Below are 18,686 nucleotides of genomic sequence, written 5' to 3' on the forward strand. Positions count from 1 at the left end.
TCAGATGTGAATGTGCAGGTGGGCCCAGAGGATGCACCAAGATGAAGGGCCTGTTTGGGAGGAGCCTAAAGCAGGAAGGGCAAATGAATTTCATCTTGAGGGCTGACCTGGATCAGCTGCTATTGGCTGCCTGGAGATGCGGGCAGATACCATCGAGGTTGCGGCCAGACTTGGTGCAAAAAGACTGCCATGAATGATTAGTGATGTCTGCCAGGGCACGAGAAAGGAGAATGTAGTGAATCTGCCTGTATTTGCCATTCCTGGCCTGGAGGGAAGGGGAGAGAAAGATGTAGGGTGTGGACTACCTTGTCCTGAGGTTTGGGGAAGCATGATGTCAGGCTGGGAGAGGGAAGCAGGAAGGGATCCCGGCTCCACAGAGGGTTCCGACAGCCCCCTCCGATGGAACCTGTGGGATCTAACCCACGGGCAAGCAGGGGAGCTGGAACAGGAAGATGCAAGGTGTGTGCGTGGGGCCACATCAGGAGAGCCTGCAGATACTAACGTGGAAGAGGAGGGTACAAAGGAAAGGTTATGGGGACAAAGTCAAGGACAGTTTCGATGGTGGGGGCAGGGCTAGTGCTCCCAGAGACGGTTTTTGGCTGGTGGTCCCCGTACGGACCGGGTGGATGAAGGGGCACCCATCCGGAGCCTTAGAGGCCTGTGGAAACTGTGTGGACTGTCCTTTGGCCTCTCCTGGCAGCCTCCCTCCTGCCCAGCCTTCCCTGGGGAAGGGAGGTGGTAGGTCACTTATCAAAATGGCCCTGGGGAATGACCCACATCCGAAGGCAGGCCCAGGGAGACCTCTGCGGTCCGGTCACACAAACCATGCAAGGTCTGCACAGATAGACACCCCAGAGCCACGTCTCCACCCAGAGGGCTTGGACAGACCCCGCCAGAGACATCCAGAGCTACACTGGAGGGCAGCTCTTTTTCAGAGGGTGCAGATGCCTCTGCAGTGCCCCTGCTCTGGCCGGCGCGGCACTTCCTCAGGCTTGGTCAACAGGTGGGGAGGGCGGCCCAGGGAGAGGCCAGAGCCATTGGGCAGAGCCAGCCACGCCCCCGGGCCTGGCCGCCCAGCTGCTCCCTACCATCACCCAGGGAGTCGTGTTTCCACGGGGATGACTCTGCTCATCCCTGCTGACCCCGTCCCTCAGCTGCTCATCGGCCCCATCGTGTGCATGGGAGCGCGTGTGTGAGCACACACATGTGCACACACACACGCACACGCCCCACAGTCATACCCTACCATTTGCTACACACCTTCCCGCCTTCAGCCCGTCGCTGCCCTACAGACACGCCCACACAGAAGACACTGACCTGCCGGATGGCCCTGGAGAGAGACCCCATGGCTGCTGGGCTCCCTCCCAGTTCACAGGCCACGCCCGGCAACAGTCCTCTGGCCTGATGCTGTCCACTCTGCCCTTCACGGGCCCAAGCGGGACGACAGAGAACCAGAGACAGTCTGGCTCCGCCCCAGCATTCGTGGAAACTACACTCACTGGAGTCCCTGGAGGCCCCCAGAGGACAGACCCAGCGGTGTCTCCTCAGCTGGCCCTCCTGGTCCCCCTCAGGCACCTCACACTGCCACTGCCTTTCTTCCTGAGAGGAGGGCCTGTCCTGTCCCTCTGGCCACTGTCTCCACCTCAGCTTTGTGAACTCCTCCTTCCCACTCCTGGAAAACACTGCTTCTCCAGGGCCTGGTCTGTAGCCCTGTTTTCCTTTTGACAGCACGGACCCCTCCTCGTTGTGTCCATCCCTGCCCCGGGGGGGGGGGGTAGCCGCCACCCACCTCCTTTCCATGGTCACTATGGCTTTGCCGCATCTGTTCCCACTTCCCCAGTGGCCCCAGACCGGTCAGGTCAGAGCTTTGTGCAGCCAGAGCCTTCAAAGCTCTAAGATAAATGGTAATTCATGCCCTGCCTATGTGATTGCCTGGTGGTATCTATCTCCCCCACCAGACTCCTCACAGCCTGGGGTTTGGGGTCACCACTGATTCTGGTGCCTGGCACATTGGTACAGGTCTGTTTAACGACTGCCGCCCGGTCCCCGCCTCTCTTCGCTCACCTGGGCTCAACCCTGGGCTCCAGACCCACAGATGGCACAGCCAGCCTGGCACCTCCTCCCGCTGATCCCAGCGGCCCCAGACGGACTCCTTGTCTCTCCCTTCAAAATCTGCACTTCACCCTAAATTTCTCTCCTGCCCTCTTCACCAGCCCTGAAGCCCCTTCACATCTGGATGTCTTGGTATGTGAGAGGGAAAGTGCCCTCCCTGGCTAGGCCAGTTGAGGCACAGTTTTGGTTGGTGTATACCTGCTCCGTTCCCAGGCCCAGCACCCACGAGGCTCTCCATCCTCCAGGCTTCATCACCCCTCACCTGCTCCATCCAAACCCCCCACCTGCCTCCCTACTCCCCACTGGGCTCCCCTGCAATCCACGATCCGCACTGCCAAAGCCACAAATCTGATCAAACCCACCTCCTCCTTCAGTGGCTTCTCACTGCTTAGTAGTGTGTCCACACCCTTCCACCTGGCTCCCCAGGCTTGCCACGATCCAGTCCCTACCTGACCCCCTCCTCCTGCCCCACACGCGCCCATCCTCTGGCCATGCTATGTCCGTCCTCACAAAGGGGCCAAGCTGTTTCACACCCACCCCCACACCTTTGCGTATGGTCTGCTTGCCTCCTGGAACACTGCTTCTTTTCGTCACCCCAGAGAACTTTAATTTGTCTTTCCAGACTCAACCTCCCTGGGCACCCTGGCTGAATGGATTGCTTCTTTGTACCACCAAAGTGCCTAATACGGAGCAAAAGCGTTATTGAGTGAGTCAGTGAATGAATGAGCGAGTGAATGAATGAATGAATGAATGAATGAATTCGAGGAGCCCTCCACCTTTGCCCCTTTCTCCTGTAAGCACACCCTGTACCTAAATCATGACCAGAGACCGCATCTCCTCTGATATCCCCTCCCCCCACCTCCTTCCTCGGTTCACCCTCAGGTGCAAGTGCCCCTTGTCACTGTGATCCTTGGGCTGCTTCCTGCCCTCACGCCTTTTCTCTGCATTTTCTCCCTCTCCGACAGAGGCCTCTGACCTCACTTCCCTACGTGTTGTCTCAATGACAAGAGCCATCCTTATAAACCCTCCTCAAAAATACCTTCAACTCTTGCCTTCTCTCTCCTTCCATTCCACTCACCTGGGGAAACCCCAGCCCCCCTCTCCCAGCTGTGTTTCTGAATCAGGCCCTGGGCAGCCGGACGTTGCCAGAGCAAAGACCAGGCCTGGCTGGGTTCACAGGTGACTTTGTGGTTACAAACTCTACCTTTATCCTCACTTCTGCCCTGGGGAGTGCAGGTTTCTCTGATGGTCTCACCTCACTTTTCCACTTAAAAAAATTTTTTTTGAGGGTGGGTGATGGGTATTGAGGAGGGCACCTTTTGGGATGAGCACTGGGTGTTGTATGGAAACCAATTTAACAATACATTTCATATATTGAAAAAAAAAGAAAAAAAAGAAAAGCCCACATAAGTAATAGTGAAAAAAAAATTTTTTTAATGTTTATTTTTGAGAGAGACAGTGAGTGGGGAGGGGTAAAGAAAGAGGGAGACACGGAATCTGGAGCAGGCTCCAGGCTCTGAGCTATCAGCACAGAGCCTGACACAGGACTCGAACTCATGAGCTGTGAAATCGTGACCTGAGCTGAAGTTGGCCACTTACCCGACTGGGCCACCCGGGCGCCCCTTGCTTTTCCACTTTTTGAGAAAACTATTCCATGCCTTCTCTTCTTTCCTCTAATCCACCACCCCCCTCCCCGTGATGCTCTCAGCTGGTGACTTTGCCTCAGTCTTCCATGAGAACATAGCATCGCACCCTATCTAACCAACAAAACCATCTTCATGCCCCGCCCCTTGCCTTCACCATCCCGCAAAACTGGAAGAAGAATCACCAAAGGCGAGGCCTTCCACATGGGCTCAGCCCCGACCCCTCTTGCCTTCCCAAGGACCTCATTCTCTAGCTATCTTCTCTCTACCACTGTGAACCTCCTCCTGGCTATGACCAGGATCTCCCATCTTGAAAATAATGGCAGTGGTGACAAAAGCTCTCCTGGTCTCATGCCCCTTCATCCGTTGCCCTATTTTTCTATTTCCTTTCATGGAGAAGCTTCTTAGAAAGTGTCTACACCAGCTGTCTTTACTTCCTTACCTTTTGTTTGCTCTCTAACCCATTCCAACCTGGCTTCCATTTCCCCCACTCAACTGAAATGGCTTTTGTCAAGTCACTAGCACCCTCTCTGCTGCCAAGTCTGCTGAACACTTTTCTGTCTTCACCTCCCTCAACCTCTCAGAAGCATTCAACCCAGTTGGCGGCAGCCCCCTTCTGGAAAGCCTCTACTCGCTCAGCCTCCATGAGAGCATAGCCACGGCTTCTCTCCTACCTCTCTGGCTGCTCCTTCTCAATTTCTTTGCTTGTTCCTCTTCCTCTCTTCAATTTCTAAAGCTTCTCAGGGCCCAGTCTGGGTCTGGATGGCATCATTCTTAGGACTGTAAATTGTGTCACAGGAATATCGTAACATCTCCTTTGAACTCCAGACTGATATATCCAACTGCCTACTGAACCACTCTGTGTGGATAGCTAACAGGCATCCCAACCTATGATATCTGGAATGAAACATTTGCCTTCCTCAACTGTTCCAACCCGCAGGCTTCCCCAACCCAGAAAACATCTATCCATCCATCTGGTTCCTCCAGTCAAATATCCGGGTGCCTCTTTGAATGCTCTTTTTTTCCTCGCCTTCTACGTCCAGCCCATCCAAGGTTCCATTAATACCATCTCCAAAATATACACATCCTCCACCTTTTCCCCTTGGACCATATCACAATAAGCTCTCACAATAACCTGTTTCCTGATAACTGCTTTTGCCCTGCCCCCCTGCAAACCTGCTCCATAGAGCAGTTAGTGATCTTTTAAGAATAAGAAACTAATCATGTTGTTTCTCCTGCTTAAATTTCTCCAGCAACTTCCTGTTGTGCTTAGAACAAGACCTAAATGCCTTATGGTGGCCTACAAGGCCCTGGGGATCCAGCCCCTGTCTCCCTCTCCACCCTGTCTCCTGATTCCTCCCTGCTCCCTCTGCCCCAGTCCCACTGGCCTCCTTCCAGCTCCTGGACCACTGGGCTTATGCTTGCCTTTGGCTTTTACCTGGCCCTGTGCTCCCCTCCCTCTTCACATGGCTCTTCCATCTTATCCCCCCCCCCAACCCCACCCCAGTCTAGCCTCAAATGTCTCTTCTCCAAGTGGCTTTCTCCTTCTCTACTCTCTATCACAGTCCTCTGTATTTTCCTTGACATCATATGTCATAATTGGTAATTACTTAAACAAGTAACTTGCCTAATTTATTTGTCTAGACTGAAATGCCAAGAGGACAGGAACTGTCTGTCTAGGTCACCATGCCCAGTCCCAGGATTGGGCACAGAGTAGGCACTCAGTCCATGTTTGCTGAAAGAATGAGTGGATGAAAACTTGGATGCAGACCTTTCCATGGTTAAAATGGATTCCGATATGTTTCATTGTGTCATTCATTTGTTCATTTATTTATCCATCCATCCATCCTGTTAATAAGCCAGAAGCTAAGCTAGCCCCGAACAGGACTTGAAGATGCACCAGTTGGGCATCTTGCTTTCTGAGAGCTGGTAGTTAGGGGAAAGGGGACATGGGGACATATAACTATGACATGAGAAATCAGTGCTTACTCTAAACAGGGGAGGTCATCGTGCTATGGAAGTTCAGGTGAATGAATGGCTACTTCCAGGTCAGAGAAGGAAAGATGTGGCTTTTCAGTTGGGTCTCGAAGGATGCTTAAGTTCTAAACACAGAGGAATGGAGGGGAATAGTACTCCAGGGAGAGGGAGCAGCCAGAACAAAGACAGAAGCAGGACATAGGGAGATGCATTTGTGTCAGTCTTTGTGGGGCACAGAATCTATTCAGGGATTGGGGGAAGGTGGGTTGGGCAGCTGGCTGGCTATAGCAGGCCTGGGCGTCTGGACTTCACCCTGCAACCCTGGAGAGCCCCTCACATGGGGCAGTGTGTCCACCCTTTCGATATGTGTAGAGTAGACAGGACAAGCTGTGCTATTTGCAGTGGACACCGGTGGAGGAATGAAAGGTTTCCTGGGATGTGTGCACGATGGCTTCCTGGCAGGGACAATCACAACAATGCCCCATAGCATGGGTTGGGTGTCATGCTGGCCCATCTCCACGTGGCTCTTCCAGCTACAACCTGGAGTAAACGGGGCCAACATGACAGCTTAAATCTTCCTTCCACCAGCCAGAGATTAGACTCTGGTCTCCACCCCAGTCTGTTCCCGAGATGTGGCAGCTAAGGGCCTGCAGGGGGCTCTACGAAACCTCTTCCCATGGAATTTAAGAACCTTGGTGCAAGGACCCAAGAGATCAAGGAGTCCAGCTTCCTCATTTTACAGATGGAGAACCTGAGGCCCAGAGAGGAGCAGCAATCCCCCACCCCCACCCTAGATCATGCATTTATTCATTCAACAAACATTTCTTGAGCATCTGCTCTGTGCTGGGCTCGCGCTAGGAGCCAGAATGTAACAATGGCAAACTCCCTGTCCTCATTGAGCTTGCATTCCAGAGGGAGGAGGCAGATAATAAATAGGGAAGCAAATAAGATAATTTTAGAGAGTGATAAATGAGAGGCCATGCCAAGAATAAAACCCAGCTCCCTGAGTGCCAGGGCTAGAGCCCGTTCAGCAAGTGAGAAGCCCCAACGGAACCTGCACTGAAACGGAAGTTTGGGCGGAAGTGGTGAGTAAAGTCAGGCCATCTTGGGGGCCTGGAGATGGTGAGCAGACAGGGGTGAGGGTGGGGAAAGAAGGGTGAGGAGTCGGGGAGCCAGGCTGGGGCCAGCTGTCCATAGGCAGGGAGCCGAGAGTAAGGACGCTAGAGGGTGAGGCGGCCCTTCTCTGGAGCAGGTCCAGCCCAGCATTGTCTTTCTCTGTGGGGCTGCCAGATTGGAACACTCAATTCCAGATATAGTCTGACCACAGAGAGAGAGGCCTTTTCTCCCCAGCCTAGACACCCTTTGTATTCATTCATCCCAAGATGGCATTCTTTAGCCACCTCCTCATAAGGTGGCATTTACAATCACTCCTGATCTTCTCCTCATGAACTGTAGTCAGATTAGATCTTCCCCCATCCTATAAGTTGTGCAATTGATTTTTCTCTTTTAAATCCAGGTGGACCCCAAACAAAATATTAGCAAGTCAAACCCAACAGTGTATAAAAAGAAGTATACACTACAACCAAGTGGGATTTATCCCAAGTGTGCAAGCACGTTCAACATTAGAAAATCAGTTGGGGCACCTGGGTGCCCCGGTCAGTTGAGCGTCTGACTTTGGTTCAGGTCATGATCTCGCAGTTCGTGAGTTTGAGCCCCACATCAGGCTCACTGATGTCAGCACAGAGCCAGCTTCAGATCCTCTGTCCTCCCCACCTCTCAAAAATAAACATTTAAAAAAGAAAAAGAAGCAGTTAATGTAATCTATTATATCAATAGGTTAAAGGAGAAAAACCACATAATCATATAAAGAGATGCAGGAAAAGAATTTGACAAAATCCAACACCCATTCACGATTTAAAACAAAACAAAACAAAACAAAACAAAACAAAACAAAACAAAACAAAAAAACAGGAACAACTCAGCAATAGTGGAGAGTTTCCTCAACCTGATAAAGAACATTTACAAAAAAACCTGCAGCTGGGGGCACCTGGGTGGCTCAGTCAGTTAAGCATCTGACTTCAGCTCAGGTTATGATCTCACAGTTTGTCAGTTGGAGCCCCACGTTGGGCTCTGTACTGACAGCTCAGAGCCTGGAGCCTGCTTCAGATTCTGTGTCTCCCTCTCTCTCTGCCCCTCCCCTGCTTGTGCTCTCTCTGCCTCTCTCAAAAATAAACATTAAAAAAAAAAAAAAACCTACAGCTAACCTAGTACTTAATGATGAGAAACTAGAAGATTTCCAAAAAGATCAGGAACAAGGCAAGGATGTTGCCTCTCACCACACCTTTCCAAAATATATTGGAAGTCCTAGCTAATGCAATAAGACAAGAAAAGGTAATAAAAGGTATACTGATTGGAAGTGAAGAAATAAAACTGTGTTTGTTCACAGATGACATGATTGTCTATGTATAAAATCCAAAAGAACTGAAAAAAACAAACTGAAACTAATAGAGGTTTCAGGATGCAAGGTTAAAATAAATCAGAGTATAGGACTTTACATCCTACAAGTTGCCCTTGTTCATTATACCTCTTCACCTCTAGTCTTTTGTGAAAGCCTATCAGATCTTGATTTTTTTCCTCTCAGTTCAACACTCTCACAGCTATGTATCTATGATCCTGACTGTCCCAAATTATTGGCCAAACACAGCTCAGGATAGACACTATCACCACCATCCCCCCCGCCCCCACCATATGCTTCTAGAACCTTCTCTCCTAGGATACCTATGCTTTCAAAGAGGCTCTTTCAAACATCCAGAAACCCACCAAATTGCACTGTATTGGCCTGGAATCCTCCGATAAGTATCAGCCATGTTGTACCACCCTGAGATGTGAAAACCACTGTGAGAAGCTCTCCATACCAGCCTGAGAACAGATGTGACCTGCCCCTCACAGCCTTCCCTGTTCTCTCTAGGGTGCATCCCTGTGGATGCAGAGATGGCAGGTGGCTTGCTGGCCTTCCTTGGGCCCCAGTCACCATGCCTCTTGCCAACCAACCATGCCTTTCATCTGCTGCAAAGCTGCATTCCAGGGTTAGGCTGTTTCGTTTCTCTGGATTGGAAGCAAGACGACTTTAGAGCTGCATGTGGCCAGCGGAGACCCCTCCTTAGCTTCACCTGCAGTGGGGGCTCAGACTCACACCTTTCTGGGAGATTGAAAGAGATCAAACTTTTTCTCTCCTGGCCAAAGACAGCACCGGGCATCTGGGTGGACTCCTTCCCAAATTCCTGCATTCCTCTTGTGGCCCAGCTCCAAGAACACAAAATAGAGCCCCCTGCCCCCTAGTTATAAATCTCAGGTCACAGCTTTTTCTCAGCTGGGGCAGTCTGGGGGAAGGGGGGATGGGAAAGGGGTAGCTGTGTTTTTTCTCTGCCAGCACTTGGGGCTGAGGCGCTGGCAGGCCAGGGGCCTGGAGGAAGTCACCCCGGGTGCCCTCCCCTCCTGATCTAACACTCTGCAAAAGAAATCTGCTCCAAGAGGTCTTGGAGGGAGGCCGAGAGCCGGGAGCGGAAACCTCCGGACACTCAGGAGCCCCGAGAGTTCCGGAAACAATCAGGGTCACATGAGGGGTGTTTCTAGGCAAGGGGTGGGCTAATGTTGATTGTGCTTTCCATGTGGGGCTCACTGGATCAACACATGCCTCCTCCTCCTTTAGGGACCCGATTCTACCAACCTAATTATGTGTCCTGCGCGAGGGGTAAGAAAGAGAGGGGTGGCCACATTTATTTTGTGCTTACTATATGCCAAGGTTATTTTGTTGTTCAGGATATGTCAGCAGCCCCTCCCCCACCCCCACAATTAGATCCATTCCCTGCCCGTCCCCAATAGCTCTCAAAAAACATCGGTTAGTTTTCCCCAAACTGCCTCCTCCTCCTCTCAAACCTGACTCTTTTCCTTCCCCCAGGGTGTTTCTGGTCGGCTTGGGGCCAGATGAAGTAAAAACCCACAAATGGGAAATAGATCCTCAAATGGACTGTGTTTGGGTTTTGTGAGCTGTGCCCCCTTCCTTCTAACCCCTCCCAGCTCATCTTTCGGCGGCCCTAGACGCCTTTTCTCCTAGAAGCAAAGGCCCAAGAGTGGATTTACCCTCGCAAGACTGAGCCTTAAATCAAAGGAATTCATCTTAAGATGTAGAATTCCAATCTCAGTCAGCTTGAGGAAGAGTCTGTTAGGAGTCAAGGAGGTTGGTTCCTCTGGCTCCCAAATCTCAGTAGCTTCACCCAGCATCCTGACATGCATAGGCCCATGAGGTGGAGGCTTCAGAATTATTTCTTGAGGAAAAGCAGTCATGGGTATGTTCATTGGGTGCTTCCTGAGTGTCCAGCAATGTCCCAGCCAACAAAGACAGAGGCAGAATTTGAATGCCGCTCTCTGACATAAATCCATGTGCCGGCTACTACCTTGGGGAACTGGGCTGGCCTGACCCTCACCTGTCTGTCCTCTTCAAAGGGCAGACTGGGGTCCTTGGGCCAAGCCCCTAAAATGTACCAGCTGGGGTGGGCACCTGGCAGGGCTAGACTCAGGTCTCCTGGGGCCTCGTGTCAAGAATTGTGGGAATGGGGACTACAGGTCAACAGCTTGGTAAAGAGACTTCCTCGGGGTATGGGTTTCTTTTGCACCAGTCGACCCTCATATACCCCCTAACTCCTTCTGCAGCCCAGTTGTACACACACACACACACACACACACACACACACATATACACGCATTGCTTCCATGAGTCATTTCCCAGCTGCTCCAAAGGGTGGGGAGGCTGATTAGTTCCAGCCAGGCCTGGGGCTTCCTGCCCTCTGCTAGCTCGGCTTTTCCCAAGGAGCTGCACGCATGACCACCAGTGCTCTATGGATGCCACCCTTAAAACCTGTGCGTGCACACCCTCTCCTGTGAACATCTGGGCCCACCTCACCCACCTTTGGGCAGATCTACCCCCTGCACACACGCCTGTCTCCCCTGCCCTGCCTATTCCCGCCTACAGTCTACCCCGGGAGATGCCTGCCTCTATTCTCTTCTCTGCCCCACACCCTCACCCTTCCCAGACCGTGGCTGACAGGCTTTTTTCTTCTGTGGGTCCACTGAGACACTAACAAGAGGATTGTTCAAAACTGATCAGAGCCAGGGGCGCCTGGCTTGCTGCCTCAGTTAAGCGTCTGACTTTGGCTCAGGTCTGACTTTGATCTCACGGTTCATGGGTTCAAGCTCCGTGTCTGGCTCTGTGCTGACAGCTCAGAGCCTGGAGCCTGTTTCAGATTCTGTGTCTCCTTCTCTCTCTGCCCCTTTCCCACTCGCGCTCTGTCTGTCTCTCTCCCAAAAATAAATAAACATTAAAAAAAAAAAACTTGATCAGAGCCCACCTGGCTCCCCATTTCCTCCGTCAACCCCCCACCATCCACTTACAGTGAGCTTTGAGCCCTCCCCGCTAGGTCCCCACATCCCTGCCAGGCCCTGGGGGCCCTGCCAGGCCCTGGGGGCTGGGGATCAAGGTCACCAGCATCAGGAAGAGTGGCCCCCTTGCTTGCTGCCTGTGAAGCTTGGCCTCTAACTGGAAACCCACAAGAAAGGCTGGTGGACTGTTCCTGCCCCTTCAGCCAGCGTGGCCCTGTCACTACCTCCGAGAACTTTGCTTTCCCCCAGAAACTGCTCCAGGGCTGTTTTCCCACCAGCTACCCTGATAAAAGTTCTTTCTCCCAAACTGGGCCAATCTAGAACTTACAGGCTTCCCAAAAGGCCAGAGTCACAAGCAGATCTTACTAAAATATAAGGCAAAGGGACTCTGTTTTGCTTTTGGTTTCACAGTCCTCACGGCAAACATCTATCAACCGCAGACCCTCTTGGAAGGGGGTCTGCCGTCCGTTTTATAAAAGGGTCTCCCTCACCCGAGGGAGACCAGATAGGAAAAAAAATATAACCCCTCTCAACTATGTGCCCAGAGCTGGATAGGGTTGTCCCACTTCCTGCCAGGCAGACCCACCTTCTCCACCTTTTGTGGCTCCTCCCCTCCTTTTGTTAACCCCCACCCCCACCCCCAAGAGGCCACATTGATTTCAGAGTCACAGCCTGGTAACAGCTGTGATAATTACCTACTAGTTAACACTTATGGAGACCTGACTACTTGCCAAGCATTGTTCTGGGCACCTCACATTCATGAGCTCATTTAATCCTCACCACAGTCCTACTAGTATCACTCCATTGGACAGATGAGGAAACTGAGGCACGGAGAAAGTAAGTAACTTGCCAGAGGTTATTTAGGCCGCAGACTGGAAACCCGGCTCCTGGGGCTCTTGAAAGAGCCCTTGGCTCTTAAGCACTGAGCTATATCACCACCCAAGTCTAAACTGGACCATGACCTTCTAGCACCTACCTGGTGGGGTTGGGGAGGGGGGCAGGGGCACCTGGTTTCACAAACCAGTTAAAAAACGGAGTGGTGTCTGGTGACCATTGTGGATTTGCACCTTCTGTTCATGCTAGGGCTCCTGGCAGAGGGCAGCAAGACCGGAGGGGAAGGGGCGGCCTGCCCTTCCAGGGGTCCGGCGGCTTCTCTGTCACCCCCTCCCCCTCTGCTCCTCAAGCCCCTCCTGCTCCTCCTGCTGTCCCATCCCCCCCATCGATGGCTGTTGACTGAAAACTGCAGGGAATAAAAATAGCTGTTGCTGATGAGGCAGAATGGGGGCCAGAGCACATGAAAGGCCTGGGGCAGGGGTGGTGGAGGTGGAAGGAATTGGGATTCCCCCAGCCCCATAAACACCCCCTGCAGGAGCCACTAGGGGCCATGGCCTGTCTCTCTCTGCCACTGCAGAGCTGGGGGCCCCTGCAGGAGGCCCGGCACCTGCCCCAGCCCGAGGGCTGCCCACTGGAAACCCCCCTGCCCCCGCTCCCCCCCCCCCCCGCCGAGTCTCAGGGGCCAGCTCTGCCCCCCACCTCCAGCCCTGCCCCAGCATCGGCGTCACTCGCTAGCTGTGTGCCTCGGCTGAGTGACGACCCTCTGAGCCTGAACCTTCCCTGCAAGAGGAGTCAAGGAACTGAAGGTTTGTATGACCTGTACCCTGGTTGTTGACATCCACCTGCTCCATCCCCTCGCTTCTCCCTACCTGCTCTCAGGGGACCTCAGGCCTCAGATTTTTCATTTCCACTCAGTGCATCTCTTTCCTGTCACCTGGAGAGAGCCTTTCTACTCCTCTCTGTGAAGTCCAATCCCTTCTCTCCTCTCTGGCTATGCCTGGCCCCGGGAGACTTCTCTGAACTCCACCCCCAGTTGGGCCACCCTCTCCCCTCCCCGCCAGTATCTACACTTTTCTCTATTCTGGTGGCCAGAGTTGCCTCCGGAGGCAGGGACTTTGTCAGGACCACCCCCATCATCCGACCAGGAGTTTTGTGCCTTCAGCATCGAACTCGGGGCTTCCCCTTGGCCTGGGCCTGGGGTTGGGGCCCAGAGAACCTGGTGAGGGAAGCCTGCTAGGCAACCCTTGACACTCAGACCAGCCTATGGCTAGGAAGGTGACCCTGAGTCCTGAGCCCCCACTCCAGGCAGATTCCCAACCAGATATGACAAGCAGAGCCAGGCTAGGACAGGGCCACCTGGGAATTATCTTCCCAAAATCACACTAAAAATCCCAGCCGATCCCCTGAGAGAAGCCCGGGATGCAGATGGAAATGTGCCATTGTGTTTTATGTCTGGGTCCCTGAATCGCCCACACAACGTGATGTGGCTCCAAATACTAGTGTGATAACCACAACTGTCCACAACACGGCCATATGGAGTAAGGCTGCCGGTCAGGGGCAGGGGACTGGGGATGACCCCAGAAGAATCTTGAGGGTCCTGGGAGAACCAGTGTTTCTCTACCCCCGAACCCAGCCCTGCCCCACCTGTGTCTGGTCATTGCCACCGCTAGGGGTCTCCTTAGCTCAGCTCAGGGCCCTGGGGGCAGTTGTGGCCTTGGTCATAGATGAGGGACAACAATGCCCACCACTGGCTCTTCCCCACCTCTCTGTCAGCCCCTTCCCCTCTCCAGACTAACCAGACAGGCCCCAAACTTGTCTCTAGCTAACTGTCCTTAAGCTGATTCATCCAGACAGGCTACATTAAACAGCCTTCAAGGCTCCTGTGGGCTCTAACCTTCCCAGGCTCTGGCGTGATTTATTTCTGTGCAGGCCCCCTGCTGCCAGTGTTATGGGTGGGAGGGGGACATGTTTAGTATCCACCTGGAGGGTCACCTCCCCACCCTGGGGCATCATGAGGCCTCACCAGGACCTGGCCCTGTGCCCAAGCAGGGGGAGGGGCAGCGAGACACAGTACTTAACTGGGTGGAGTGGGAAGGGGCTCAGGCCTTCTGTGCCACACCAGCGCCTTCTTGGAAAGCCTCAAGCAGCCTCCAACCCCCCCCCCCCCGCCAGGCCCTCTGGACAGGGACCTCCCAATCTTTTGAACAAATGCCCCCCTCTGATAAGCAACACCACACTCCTCCAAAACCCCTTCTCCTACCTCTGCTCAGACCTTCCCGCCTCTTCCACTAGCCACTACCCACCCTCCTCCCTGTGCCCCCAGTTCCTGGCTCTACCAGCAGGGAGAGGGAGGGGGGCTGTGTTCTGCCCTGGCACCGGCCTTGTGGCCCCCGAGTCCCCTCCCGATTCCCCCAGAATCCCCTCAGTGCCGTGGCCCCATCTTCTTCCCCTGGCACCAGGCTTTCTGCCTTCCTCACTTGTCTAGGGAGGGAGCCTGGCGCGCCACGGGCCGGCCGGGAGAGGCCAGGGCGGTGGGCAGAGCCTGGGCGGTACAGCCCGAGACGTGTCCTCTGCTGGCATCTCGAAGATTCCTGTTTCAGCAGAGCAAAGGAGCCGCCACCACCCCCCACCCGGCCTCCCGCCGCTCTCCTCCCCCCACAGCCCTGCCTTCCAAGCCACTGTGAACCGGCTGAGCCGCCACTGTGAGCAGGCTGTTTTGGCTCCTCTGCTCTCCCCTCCTGAAGAAACTCAGCCGGGGTCACCCTGTGCTCGTCTGGAGCCGAGCCTTCGCCACTGGGCCATTTGTGACCAGGGCAAGGACCCTTGCTCAGAGCAAAGACAGCCAGCCAGGGGCACAGAGGGCAGAGGACGGGGCCACGAGAGGCAAGTTTGGGGACAGAGGGTCAAGGCACAGGCCGGGGCAGAGCAGGGCCCGGTGTGGGCAGGAGGACAGCGGTGCCCGGAGCGAAGTGGTGACTTCCTTAAAGCCAGCTGGGCACAGGGCCAGGGTGCCCCGCTCCTTGGGGTGGCCTGCCCTTGGGGTGCCGGCCGGGGCGGGGTGCGGTACTCACTGCCGGACAGGAGCGGAGCGCTTGCAGCCGAGCCTGGAGTGCCGTGCCCACCTCCGGCTGGGGCTGGGACTCTGGGGGACTTGGCCGGGGGGCCGGGCGGCGGGGACAGCTGCTGCCGCTGATGTCACAGGGTCATGAGTGAAACCTGAGGACTGGGCCAATCTTCAGGTGGGAGCCTGGGCCGCGCTTCCCTCACCGGGAAGGCTCAGGCTCAGCCTGGGCCGGCCGCACACTCTCCCGCTCACACGTGTGCACACGCACACGCCCATGCGCACACGCAGCGGGGCACGCGTATAAGCCCACTCACGCAGGTCCTTTCCCACCCTTGACGAGCTTACAGGGCTCGTTCTCTGTGCCAGTCTCCTTTCACACTCACTGCCAGGAGCCCGGGGGGCACACGCACACTTGCTCCGGTACGCACTGTGGGTGTGCCCCCTCCCCACGCAAATGCCACACTCACACACGCTCAGCCATACGTGTAAATCACCCTCCACACATGCACACAAACACTTGCACTGCGTGTTACACCTGTTCCCGAACGGGCTTACTGCTCACGCAGACACACTCCCACACTCACACCAGGCTCGTGCGTGTACTTGTACACTTACAGCCGGGTGAACACAAACGTCGCATACCCTGGGCGTGAACTTTTATCAAGTGTCCGTCTGTGTGTGCACACACCCATACCCACGGTCACGCTCATGCACTCACGCATTTCCACGCATGTTACTTACATCCGTACTGTTGTCTACGTCCACACTCCTGTTCACGCGTACCCAGGGCCACCTGTGTGCACCTGCGATTGTGAGACTTTCATCAAGTGTCTGCCTATCTGTACATCCACGTCCCCCCACACCCAAATACACACACACCGAAACACAGCACACATACACACATCCCTCACACACACATACCTCCAAACACACACACACACATACACGCACACACACACACACACACACAGCTCTTAGCTGGACAACACAGCAGTCTCAAGGGTCATTTCTCCACCACCACTACCCACCCCCCACCCCCCGCCATCCCACTGGCTAGACATCTGTCCCTCAGAACTTGGGGAGGGGACAGAGGGTGGGGGGCAGGTTGAGATTGGTTCAGCCCCCCTCCCCCCTCCTTTCTGGGTCTGTGGTGACCCCTAGTGGAGCTGTTGTGAAATGACCCGTCTCACAGCTCAAGCGCCTGCCCCAGGCGGACGAGAGAACCCCAAAGCTCCCCGCGATGCTCCCCCCACCCACTCTCCCACAACCATCCCTGAAGCATCTTTTCTGGCAGCCGGCTCTCCAGCGGCGCCGAGCCCAGGACGGAGTGTGGCCTTTGTGAGGGGCGCAGGGAGGCCTGAGGAGTGGTCCCCCTCAGTCCTGGAGGTTGGGTGGCCTCTCTCCTCCCAGAGACCCTCTGTGGACACAGCCCGCAGCCTCGTGGAGCCCCTCCCTGAAGGCGAGGCCTGGCTGAGGCTTGCAAAGTTCCTGCTTGGCCCGGACTTCCTGCATCTCGCCCCAGGTGAGTCACTTCACACCCTCAGAGGTTCGTCTTCCAAACCCACAGGTGTGAGCGTTGGTGTTCTCTGTGCATGGTTCTTATCCTGCTCTGCTCGCTCACCTTTCCTGACACACATTTGCCATGTAGTTTTGTTGCTAACGTAATCCAGGTGTCTGGTCACCCCTGCCTTTTCTTTGCAAGGATCTTCTTCTTCTAGCGCTCAGAGGAAAAGCAAACGTTTTGTCTCATCCTTGCCAAGTTGTCTCCCCAGAACTGTTCCTTGGGGTCCCTGACATCACTCAGGGCCCTGCTATGGCTCCAGTTTGCTTTGCTGCTGGCTACTGTCCCCTTGGTAGCACAGTCCTCCCTGTCCGTGGGCACTGAGGAGAGGTGGTGGGCAGGCAGCTGTCATTCCCATATATGGCTCCTCCCTTTTGGTCTCTGCCTGGGCCCTGCCAAGAGCTCTGTGGGGGTAAGAACGACTTTAATGAGGGATTGAAGTAATTGAAGGGAATTGTAATATATGAGGGGGAGGGCTGCTGCATTCAGTTGTACGGGTTGTCTACTGTGCAATTCTGGGCACCAATCACGTTTGCAATCATTATAGATTCATGTATTTTAGATGATAATTGTCTAGCGGATGGTAGCAAACTGTCCAGAGGACAAGGCTAATTTTTCTGACTTGCACAAGGTGTCATTTGGACTAGGAATAAGGCTGATTGGAAAACCAAAGTTGTATGTGAAATATGACTTTTCCCCACAGCCCAAGGGGAATGAATGCCTCCCTCTCTTGATAACAGTATTCCTCCTTCCTTTGGGGGACTGCTCCTCCCCTACTCCAAATAGGTCATTCTGGGGTGGCCGCTGATCTCAGGACGATGACCCCGCCCCGGCCACGGAAATGGCCATGTCACCCAGATCTGGGCGATCCTCTTGGCCACAGTGGCCGGTCCAAAAGCTGGATATGTGGCGCAAGTGTGGCCAATCGTAGTCCTTCCTGGGGAGTTATATGTATTGATACAAAAGAAAGATGAACTCTCTCTCCTCAGGATTCTCTGAGTTTGTCTAGGGTAACTGAAGTAACAAGTCAGAAGGTGCCTGAGGAGTATTTCCCACCTAGCGGAAGGGCCTATCTGTAGGACGAGCCAACGAGAACACCACACACGATGCGGGGGCGGGGGGAGGGTGAGAGAGGGGCCTGAAGACACTGCGTGACCCCTGGGTCAGTGAAACTACAGAGCAGCTATGTCACTGTCTGCCCCATCACATGAGCCCAAAAGCGTCCCTTTTCCTTAGGCTGGTTTAGGCTGAGTATCAGGTGCCCACAGACAAAAGAATTCTTAGAAGCACCTTTCAGAAAAATCCCACTCTGGGCACTTGGGTGGCTCAGTCGGTTGAGCATCCGACTCTTGGTTTTGGCTCAGGTCATGATCCCAGGGTCCTACGATCGAGCCCCGTGTCGGGCTCCATGCTGACGTCACAAAGCCTGCTTGGGATTCTCCTCTCTGCCCCTCCCCTGCCCATGCTCTCTCTCTCTCTCTCTCTCTCTCTCTCTCTCAAGGTAAATAAATAAATTTAAAAAAACAACAAAAAAGAAAATCCCACCGTGACCCACAGGAACCCACCCTGTTATACCCTGTCCTGGCCACTACTCCCCACCCCTCACCCCTGCCTGAGCAGTCAGTTCTCTCCCTGAGGCTTCAGTCAGGGAGACTTTCTGGGAGCTTCAGCAGGTGCTCCCCTGTGGTTGGTGACACCCCAATTCCCGGGAGTCAAGGAGGGGAGGGCTCTGGACTCCACCCCACAGTTCTATTCCTGTGAGGTGGGACCTTGAAAGCAAGTTCCCTTCACAATGCATCCCACTGCTGCCATCTACACATTTATAAGTCTCCAAAGTGCCACCAGGGGCCTGTCAGACAAAACCACACACACACGCATCTCACAAGGGTAGCCATGATTTGGACAAACAGCATAGAGCCTCTAAGCAGAAAAATGGAATTTCTTTCCTATGATATTTTCAAGGCTTCTCCCCACATAGCCAGTAGTCATAACTAGCTCCTTCCAGTTAGTGCCTCGCTAGAAAGGGGGCCCAAGAAAAGTGTCTGTTGCTGGGTTTTCT

General features: G+C 54.1%; 1 protein-coding gene across 3 annotated transcripts in view; it reads right to left on the reverse strand.

Annotated features, from left to right (window-relative positions):
* SCN4A (sodium voltage-gated channel alpha subunit 4) overlaps positions 1 to 15,971 on the reverse strand; it is a 45,009-nt gene extending 29,038 nt beyond the window's left edge. The window contains exon 1 of one of the 3 annotated variants that reach the window (XM_006940491.4): positions 15,074 to 15,971. The gene's annotated coding sequence lies outside the window, so the exon portion shown is untranslated. The other 2 variants (XM_006940492.4, XM_003997064.6) reach the window with 2 other exon arrangements.
* Positions 15,972 to 18,686: the final 2,715 nt, after the last annotated feature.

This window comes from Felis catus, chromosome E1 (genome assembly GCF_018350175.1).
Source record: "Felis catus isolate Fca126 chromosome E1, F.catus_Fca126_mat1.0, whole genome shotgun sequence".
Classification (NCBI taxonomy): domain Eukaryota; kingdom Metazoa; phylum Chordata; class Mammalia; order Carnivora; family Felidae; genus Felis; species Felis catus.